Source organism: Periplaneta americana, chromosome 15, assembly GCF_040183065.1.
Source record: "Periplaneta americana isolate PAMFEO1 chromosome 15, P.americana_PAMFEO1_priV1, whole genome shotgun sequence".
NCBI classification, from domain to species: domain Eukaryota; kingdom Metazoa; phylum Arthropoda; class Insecta; order Blattodea; family Blattidae; genus Periplaneta; species Periplaneta americana.
Genome location: NC_091131.1, coordinates 49320328 through 49331743, shown reverse-complemented (window position 1 = coordinate 49331743; position 11416 = coordinate 49320328).

The following is an 11416-nucleotide window of genomic DNA, read 5'->3' as shown; positions in this document are numbered from 1 at the left end:
GGAAAAATACCTTTGGGGAGGCCTACACGTAGATGGAGGATAATATTAAAATGGATTTGAGGGAGGTGGGATATGATGCTAGAGAATGGATTAATCTTGTACAGGATAGGAACCGATGGCGAGTTTATGTGAGGGCGGCAATGAACCTGCGGGTTCCTTAAAAGCCATTTGTAAGTAAGTACGTAACAATTCATCATTAATATATACTCCGATTAATGCTACTCAGTTGTCTTGAAATAAATTCGCGTCAATTTCATATCCTGTTGTAAAAGTTAATTAATAGACAAATACGAAATCTTAGAATTAAAGTCTAACTTGTGCACGTTTCAGTTAATATTTAATACATTATCAACATTATCATTTCGAGGGGTCAAGGAAGTAGAAGACGTAGCACCTTTGTTAAATGTGGGCTTAAGAGTGGCCCAAAAGAGCTAAGCCCCGGACCTTCTTATATTACTAGTATTTATAAGGTCCCTCTTGCACTAGTCCTATCTACTTCCAGAGTTTGAGCTGAGGAAATATGCAAGATCTGTATATCTGATGAAGCTACATATCAAGTGCGTCCGTGCGTAGTGAAGAAACATCCTATAAGAGGTGGCCCTGATAAAATTACAATCGATAAAATGCTCCAACACATATTATCCAATATTCTGAATCTTGGTAAGGGCGTAGGAGAAGGGAAACTCCGAATTTCAAACTGGGAAGAGGAATCTCATTAGCTGTGTGAAGGAACTATAAAAGAGAAAGTGACTCTAACAGAAGATTGTTATTGTTATGTTTTTTATTTAACGACGCTCGCAACTGCAGAGGTTATATCGGCGTCGCCGATGTGCCGGAATTTTGTCCCGCAGGAGTTCTTTTACATGCCAGTAAATCTACTGGCATGAGCCTGTTGCATTTAAGCACACTTAAATGCCATCGACCTGACCCGGGATCGAACCCGCATCCTTGGGCATAGAAGGCCAGCGCTATACCATCTCGCCATCTAGGTCGACCTAACAGAAGATCCCCCGCTCCTGAGGGTAAAAGATTGTTCGATGGGGTCGATCTAGGTAGCATAGTCGGTACAGCGCTGGCCTTCTGTGCTCGAGGTTGATGGTTCGATCCCGGACCAGGTTGATAGCATTTAAGTGTGTTTAAATGCGACAGGCTCATGTCAGTAGATTTACTGATATAATTTCTGCAGTTGCGAACGTCGTTAAATAAACTATAATTTAAATTTAATTTTTTTGTTCGATGGGTTTGTAGCCCACCAATGTAAAACAAAATCTTACTCATGATCTCCATAGCGTATATAGCTGGATGGCGTTCTTGTGACAAGAAAAACCAAGATTAAGGACAAACGATTGTAAAGAAACTACTACACAGAATAACTCTATGGAATGTGATAAGATTATGTAATAAATAAGTAGAATTAGAGAAAGAACTTAATATTACATATATAGTATATACTTATATATTTCTAATGATAGCTAGGCAATAAGTTTTACACTCAACCCATTTTACCATTTGCCTACCGATATCGGTTACAATCCGTAGCACTACATAAAGCAGCGCATCTTTCCATATTACAAATGTATACATAGCCACTCTACCCGAAACAAAGTAGAAATTAAAAAATTCATTGAAAGCATAATATATACAGTAGCGTTGGGAAAATGCAGCATCCGCAATAACAATATTAATTTAAAAAATATAAAAATAAAATTAACTCATGTACTTTTATAAATGAACGTTTGTTAACATTACAATGCAACATAGGGAGAACATTAGAGATAAGATAATAACTACCTCCCATTGGAGGTAGCCCAGAAGGACTCAGTATACTCTCCTACATGAATTTTACAATATTAAATATTTACATGAATTTTGTAGAAAGAAAATTAAAACAAACATATATGAATATGAAGTGAATAAAAAGAATTTAAACAGAGTGAATATGATGACTCAGAATTTGGCAAGAGCGTTTCAAAACTGAAGTTATGATGTCAGCAGTAAGTGTCTATGGTAGTTCAAAAGTCTTCCTGAAGCTTTCAAAGAACTTGGGAATCACACCACGAGCTCCAATAAGAAGACCAATAACCTCAATTTCTTCAAGCTGGTATTTTGCTTTGAAGTAATCAACTGTTGGCAGATAAATGTTCATCTTTTCTTTATTGACATCCTCCGGCTGGCTACTCCCCGTTTCAATCCTTATGGTAGGATCAATTATATAACCTTTCTTGGTAGTCTGGGAATACGCTAAGATGTCAATACGTCTAGAGGAGCCATTAGTATCAAGGCAAAAAACTTACTCTTCTACTATCCAAGACTTTTTTCTTAAAGCAGTTGCAATTATTGAAACTTACGCTCCTGAAGAAGGTGAAACAAAAGATACCGAAAACTTTTACAGTGAACTTCAAACTCAGTTAGATAAAATAAATGAGAGTAATTTTATCATATTTGCTGGAGACGTCAACGCAAGAATAGGCAATAAACAATTGATAAAATAATTGAAACAAATGACGAACGAACCATAAATCATAATAGTTATTTTAAATGCCTCATGGGTTTTGCTCCATTTGATGAATTTGAAATAATGAACACATTTTTAAGCATAAATTAGTGCATAAATATATCTGATATAGGATGCAAGAGGCAGAAAGTATATAGGCCTAATTGATTATGTACTCGTAAACAATAAAGTAACCACTAGTATAAGACACTACAGTTTATGGGAGTTACGATGTTTATATAGATAATTTTACTGATTACCTACTTACTTACAAATGGCTTTAGAGAACCCGGAGGTTCATTGTCACCCCTACATAAGCTCACCATCGGTCCCAGTCCTGACTAAGATTAATCCAGTCCCTATCATCATTATCCACCTCCCTCAAATCCATTTTAATATTGTCCTTCCATCTAGATTAATATATGTATACCGCCGTTATAATGAAAATACTTTTTAGGGTTTGAAATTTTGGTTTATTTATTATTTTTATTTTATTAGTTATTTTTGTTATAGTTGGGGTTGCTTTTTTGCTACGTCTCGGCCTCCCCAAAAGTCTTTTTCCCTCAGGTCTCCCAACTAACGTTCTATACGCATTAATGGATTCACCCATAAGTGCTACATGCCCTGACCATCTCAAACGTCTGGATTTAATGTTCTAATTATGTTAGGTGACGAATACAATGCGTGCAGTTCTGTAACTTTATCAATTCTCCTGTAACTTCATCCCTCTTAGTCCCAAATATTTTCCTAAGCACCTTATTCTCGAATATCCTTAACCTCTGTTCCTCTCTCAAAGTAAGAGTCCAAATTTCATAACCATACAGAACAACTGGTAATATAACTGTTTTTTTAAATTCTAACTTTAAGCTTTTTTGAAAGCAGACTAGATGACAAAAGCTTCTCAATCGAATAATAAGCATTTCTCATATTTATTCTGTGTTTAATTTCCTCTCGAGTGTGATTTATACTTCGCGGGTGCTCGTGTAAAGGGGGTTAAGTCAAATTGTAAAGTACGTAAACTTCTCTCCTTTGGTACTGAACAAAACCCCTTTGTCACAAAGTATGGAGCACTGTAACTGCATCATAGATGGAATAATGACTTAACCCCTTTAACACAAGAGAAAAGTAAATGTGGATAGTTCAAATCTATACTTATTCCAGTTTAGCCAAATCAACTTAACTCCCTTTACACGAGCACCCGCGATTTGTTACTGTTGCTCCAAGATATTTGAATTCCCCCCCCCCCTTCAAAGGATAAAGTTTTATATTTACATTTCGTACTAAGTTCTATAATCATATATTTGGTCTTTTTCGGGATTTACTTCCAAACCTATCTCCTTACTCGCTTCAAGTAAAATTCCCATGTTTTTCCTATTAGTTTGTGATTTTCTCCTGACATATTCACGTGATGTAACCCGTTCAATTTCAAACCCCCTCTGATATCCTGGACTTTCCTAATGGCACATTCTTGAGCAAAGTTAAGAAATGAAGGTGATTGTGCATCTCCTTGAATTGGGAAAGCATCAGACAAACTGGACTATACGGACTCTGCTATATGTTTCATTGAGACACATTTTAATTAATGAAACTAGCTTCTTGGGAATACCAATAGTGATATCTACTGTACAATATATCTACACACAGATGGAAGAGACCAAAATGCCTACTGAAAGTATAGGACACATTTTAAAAATTGCACTAACACATTTGCGTATGAATGTACACAAAATACTACATTCACTATAACAATTAAATAACTTTAAATTTTACGTAGGCCTACATTACTTAACTATTTACTATTCTTATCCAATCTAATACAATCCAAAACTCGAACAGCCCACGAAGAGCCAGGTATTTTTTCATAAAATCAACCCAAAGGAGGATAGTTTTCTTTTGTTCCACTGGCATCTAATTATGTGATTTATATAGTGATAAGAGATAACATGTGGTTACCCTCTATTTGAGGTTCTGGTTGATATGTACATCTATTATCAGGCAGTACATCTCACTTGACTATATGTGTCAGAGGAAGGACAGAGGAACGTTGAATCTAAAGGAACTCAGTCCATCCTCAGAATAAATGGTATTTGAAGCGGATTTCCAATATTTCTGTAGCAATAAATCGACCTGTGAAATCCGTTTCTTTCAGAAGGCGCTCCTTCACACTCACAGTCTACTACGCCTTCTGTTCGCCACTCCTTACTGCTAGTTTGAATTGTCTGTACCTCCAAGGACGTGACGTCATGCTATATCCGTGTGGATGTTAACATCAATCTCGGTGAAAAGCAACCGCTGCCGTAGCATAGTCAGTGGCGAAGCTAAGGTGTAAATACTGGGTAGGCTGAAAAAAATTGCTTACCTTATTTATTTATTCATTTATTTATACTGGCAGGGTTAAGGCTATAAGGTTTTCTCTTACACTCTACCAGGTCATAAAGTACACAAGCAGTGAAATTTAACAGTATGAATGAATATATTAATCAGTCAACCCGTCTCTGTTTAGTATTTTAGCTTTTTTCAGTCATAATTGAAGCTAAAATAGAAGCGGTGCGAATTAGAGAATTTCAACGACGAAAAACGTCTATCTCTAGCCGTATTGTGCGTGATCCCTAAAACAATTTATGAACGTCTTGAGTCAGACACCCTGTACATAAATGATCGAAACAAAATACTTGTCTAGACATGAAAGAGACGAAAGAGCCATTGGTCACGTCGTTGCTTATTTGATTATGGGTGGTGCAGTACTGATAATTACAATTAATTACATAGTATATTCATAAAAATGCAAGTTAGTAGTAGGGCCTAGGCCTACCATTGCATCTAGCAACATGTGTTATTATTGGATATGTGTGTATGTTTTTCCAATGCCTATCCACGTTCACTTGCGTGATTCGGGTTCCGCATACTGCGGATAGATGACAGAACTGTGACCCATTTTCAAATTGCACACCACTTCGGCGGGCCACGTTGTGCATTGATTGGATATGTTAGATTTAGTCTTATGTGTATTTGTCTCTGACGTTATACAATAAATCCGCGTTTGTAGAGCAGCGCTAACGCACTGGTCTTCCATACAGGCGGCCCGGGTTCGATTTCTGACAAGGTCATGAAGACATTTGTGATAGACAAAGCAGATGTTGCAGAAGGTTTTTCTCGGACTATTGTCGTTTTTTCTTTCATCACGCCAAACATCTTCATCTCCCCCTTGTTTTTATCTATGATCTGCAACAATTAAAAATAGGCTGAAGTCTTGGGTGTAGTACGGGTTTTTAATGCTGTTAGAGGAAGCGTTTGGCGCTCTGGGTCTTGGAGCTTATCAAGTATTTGTGTGAAGATAAGACCTGGATCTGTCACGACTAAGACAAGATAATTCATCTGTCAGAATCGCATTCATGAAGTCCGCTCATGCCACCTGTCAGACTTGCGCGATCATCGCACTTATAGACCGCACAGAAGATCAATATTAGCCTAAGTGTATGAATTCATCCTCTGTCCGGCCTGCGAAAAGCCAATTCGAATAAAATTTTATTTTATTTTTAGCAAGTTATTTTACGACGCTTTATCAACATCTTACGTTATTTAGCGTCTGAATGAGATGAAGGTGATAATGCCGGTGAAATGAGTCCGGGGTCCAACACCGAAAGTTACCCAGCATTTGCTCATATTGGGTTGAAGGAAAACCCTGGAAAAAACCTCAACCAGGTACGGGCCACCCGGTTTCGTGGCCGCTACTCCATAGGTGTGGACAATTCAAATAAGATAATAGTATGTTCAGTACAAATAAAACGTGATAACATCATTCATCTCAAGTTGAAAAATGTACAGCTGCCAAAAAAAAAAAAAATCGCTGCACTCGTGAACATCGAATATTTTCTAAGTCCACTTCAGATAAAGATGATTTTACATGTTGCATGCGCTTATAGAAACAGTTTCGGAACTAAGATGTTTAAGCAGGAGTCATGCACATCTGTATCTCGTAGAGCAGCGGTAATGTGTTCGCTTAATTATTCGTAGGTTGTGAGTTCGAGCCTTGTTCAAGTTATCATTTTATTTCGTTATCGTTCTTTAGCGATATAAATAATATTCAAGTTATCATTTAAATTCTGGTATCGTTCTTTAGCGTTATAAATAATATTCAAGTTATCATTTTATTTTTTATCGTTCTTTAGTGATATAAATAATATTCAAGTTATCATTTATATTGTTATCGTTCTTTAGCGATATGAGTAATAGAAATTTAATATTATATATTTGAAACAATACAATTGCATAATACTAGAGTTAGTTTTTTCTTCTTATATTATTACATTATACTAATCCTATAACATAATAAAATGAAAAGGAGTGACGAAGATTTGAACATGAGACGTTGACATCTAAATTCCGACGTTCTTTCGACTGAGCTACGGGGGCATAAGTAAAGAAACATATGCGGAAAAATTGTCCCAATCCCCCTCCAAGACGTCCTGATGATTTGTGAAAACTCGTCCAGGATGCCTGGAATGCCATGGCTGAGAACTGAAAAGACTAGTCGATTGCATTTCCACTCGACTGCAAGATGTGATTGAGATGGGAGGAAGATGGACTAAATATTGAATCGTGGCTTTTTGTTTTGTTTTGTTTTTTTTTTTAACTTTTAATTGTTTGAATTTTCTAAGGAAGATGTCAGTAAGTTTGTTTTGTTTATGTCACGAAAGATATTTTTGTTGAGAATTTGATCTTTATTTCTTTCCATTTCAAGCCATAATGTCATAAAAAATAATGATAAAGTCATGGCATAATACAGTCATGAACTTGATGTTAATTACTAAAATAGTGATAAAGGAGACAGGAGCAATTATATTCTCTCTCTCTCTCTCTCTTAAAAAACATAAAAAGCACTAGGTTCTGTTTGAACGCACGACCTCACGAATATCAGCCCGAAACACCACCATTACAGTGTAACAGTACCACGGAGAACAGTTTAATTTTAACTGTAGATATCAGGCAACTTGGTCCAACAACATGTAATATCACCTGTCTCCGAATTGTAGCGGAGATATCCGAAGAGATCTTAGTTTCTAGAGAGCGGCCACTTTTTCTTTTGACAGCTGTACCGACTTGCTATGGTATTGTTTCGCATTCACATTTTGTGTAGTAGCATTATTATAGAATTCCACTATATAAAGTACTGATTCAGATTGTGTAGTAAAACCTTTTTACATTCAACTATTATTATTATTATTATTATTATTATTATTTACATACAGAAAATACGCGGCTTTTTAACTAGTGTTCTAAATAAATGTATCGTACATATTTATGATTTAAAATTATCTTTCCTTATACCAGTAGCGGCCAGTGACCGAAATCTTCCGTGAGGCCTCATGTAGCTATAGTGTAAGTACCTTCTATAGAGAATGTTTATTATTCATGACATAAATTATTATTATTATTATTATTATTATTATTATTATTATTATTATTATCATTATTATTATTATTATTATTATTATTATTATATTAATACTAATAAGGGATATGTATTTGTAGGCCTTTATGCAAATTTGGAATTTTATTAAATATTACAATATATCGCCAAGGAGTCAAGGAGAAGTATACCCCTGGTCTCCAGTTTTCCAATTACCTCAGCCAGAAACGAATAGTATGTATTAGGAATTCCAGGCTCTCCTGCAGACAGGCGAACCAGCACTCTGCCCTCTATAGGTATTCACTAGGACTTAAGTTCCGGCTATCCGTAATCATCCGTTTCTAAACTGTGAATAAGCTGTTTCTTTTCTTCTTCTTGAGAGCCGGCTCAAACCAAGCGCACAAATAACCTTACGAATTGGAATGTTCGACCACCCTCACGAGTCATGAATTCCTTGGACTTGATTGTGATAATCATCCCTCTCACTTCAAGGAACTTTTTTAAAGTTTCATCGTAAAAATGTGTGGAACGTGAAAGAGTGGCAAAATATGCAATTATATGCCATATCGAATTAAAATATTAAGCATATTTCACCAAAATGTTGAAATACGCACAAAATGCAAAATAAAATTAGTCTTGTTCGATTATTCTTTGTTCGAAACACAGGAATACCGGTGCTTCTTAAATATGGCGTATAAATAAAAACATGCATTTTATGCAAATCCTCGGTCTGCGTCAGATAACATCCCTTGTTGGTACAAATTCGTAAGAACTTTGTCGATTCCCTTGGAATCATCAAATCCCCTTGATTATGCGGCATCTTCTCCGGCATAACTGTGAAGCAGAACGTCTGAATATCAGGCGATAAAAATATTAAGCATCTACCTCTCTCGCTACCGAACCGCTACTCCGTGTTTTAATTTTATCACTAATGAAGATATCGCAATGAAATTTGAACAGGAGTACAATCGTTGTTTGAGAAATGAAGAGAATAATGTCTGTAGTGTGTGGCGGTCCTCCAGTCTGTTTCCTACTACGGGTTCGGTAGGCCAGAGACACACTGTACAGTATTATCTTCTAAAACGGCTGTTAGTACGCAATTGTATCCGAACGGCTAGAACATTTTCCACGCAGGAGAACCGGTTTCAAATCTTGGCGACCCGAGTTTTATGGTCGACACAGACGGTGTCTATTTTCCCTGTCATAGTTCTCTAGTTATCCAAATTTCATGGCCATTCCTTATTAGGCCTATCGGTGTAGTATATACAGTATTAACCGGACACTATCGCACTGTCCACCCAAGGTCAACTCTGTAGGGTTTCTATCGTGACAACTATACGTATTGGTAGCAACCATAGGTCCACGGTTTACATCTCTGGCCGTGAAACAAGCGGGCCTGGGCTCAAATTCCGTTTAGGACAAGTACCTGATCGAGGGTTTTTCGGATTTTCTCTCAACCCATTAAGAGCAAATGCTAATGCTGGGTAACTTTCGGCTCATTTCACTGGAATTATCACCTTCATCTTACTCAGACGCTAGATAACCATAACAGTTGTAAAGCGTTGTAAAAATAAACCAATGAAAAATAAACGTAACCACGGGGTCGTCCTGGGTTGTGTAATTGTTACTTCACAGGTCAATGAATACAACAAGTTCACTTGTTCAATCCTGCAAAAACGTTCGCCTTTTTTAGGGATGTTAAAATCCTTAACATGACTTTCTTAGAAAGAGAAATAAAATCTGTACAACACGTGGAAGAATGCTATTCCTACTTAATAGACCAGGCTGTTTCTTGCTCCATCAATTCCCTGCTTTTCGGACAGGTGTCTCTGTGAGCCAACGTCTCGATTGATATTGTAGATGGTTCTTGTGAGACTGAAGAACAGGGCACGTCATTTAAGTTTTTGCTTACGGAGGGGGGCAAGATTTTTAGAGAAAACTGATATTAGATGTAAGCTATTGATCCTATTTTTAAAGTTCATTATATTTTCTCAATAATTTCTTAAGTATTTTTTATTATTTTAAGTCACAAGGCTGTTCATTCATTCATTCATTCATTCATTCATTCATTCATTCATAATTTTTTGCCCAAGGGCAGGTCTTTTACTGCAAACCCAACATTCTCCAATCTTTCCTATTTTCCGTCTTCCTCTTTGTCTCCGTATATGATCCATATATCGAATGTCGTCTATCATCTGATATCTTCTTCTGCTCCGAACTCTTCTCCCGTAATCGTGGTTTAATATTTTTGTTTTGTTTTATGTTATGATCAAGTTTATCCAATTTTTCAGTAAATTTCCACTTTCCACATATAGACCTGGTTTTAACTTCTTATCCTACTTGTACGATAGGCTACATGATTTACTTGCACTTGTTAATATGACGTAGGTGCGAACAAATGAACACACACAATTATTTTATTGATAAACTTTAATTTCAAATGTCGAAAAAAAATTACGTTTATGTACATTAAGTAGCAACTGCTAATGTTGCAGAATAACATTTTGGTTTCATTTGAGCTAAGTAATTAACTAACTAGTCTTTTATTTCTTAAGCTTTTATAAAATTGGAATATTTTAATGTTAAAAGTACATCCTTGGTTGCTATTTGGAGACCAAATTCCACCTCGGAATAGCTCGCGAATCATCGTGTACGCTGTGTTCACTCATGTGCGTTTCTTTAATTTTAGTGTCATTTTACTCTGAATACGGTCGATGTAAAATGTATATTTCATTCAAAGACAACATTATATCATTTTATTGTGTACGAGTGGTTAAACGTACGGTTTATATCATAACGTCCACTTTATTATGAAAAAAATATATATCTTCTTAACACTTATTAGTGGTTCTTAAAATTTTAAATATACATAGAGACTTCTAACAGGTTACTGTAGCCAGAAAAGCCAAAAAGTTGAGTGAATGAACATGGCATCTCTTCTTTGCCAAACCCCAAGCCAGTAAACCAAGGCTATTATCTCACACAATTGAAGAATGTGTGAAGAACTTCTATGAATGTGATGAAATAAGTTGTGTTATGCCAGCAAGAAAGACTTCATTTTGTGAAGAAATATGAAAAAGAGTTCACACTCAGAAAAGACTGATCCTTGGAAACCTTAGATAAATTTATGAGAAAGTTAAAATTTGTAATTCATATATAAAACTCAGGTTTTCAAAATTCTGTGAACTAAGACCTAAATACTGCATTCTTGTAGAAGTACCTGGCACAAAAATGGTCTGTGCGTGTGCATTGCATTAAAATGTGAAACTTCTGATCAATGGAGAATAATTTAAATAATTTCATACGAAACTATTGACTTTAACATATCAACATCCTCTGGTTGAGATTCTGGCTGATATGTACATCTATTATCAGACAGTACATCTCACTTGACAACATGTGTCAGAGGAAGAACAATTGTTTGTATGCATCTGAAGTCTGACTAGTGTAATATGGTAGCTAGTCGGCGATGTATGCAACGGAGGGAAAAAGGAACTGGTCACCCTACCTCA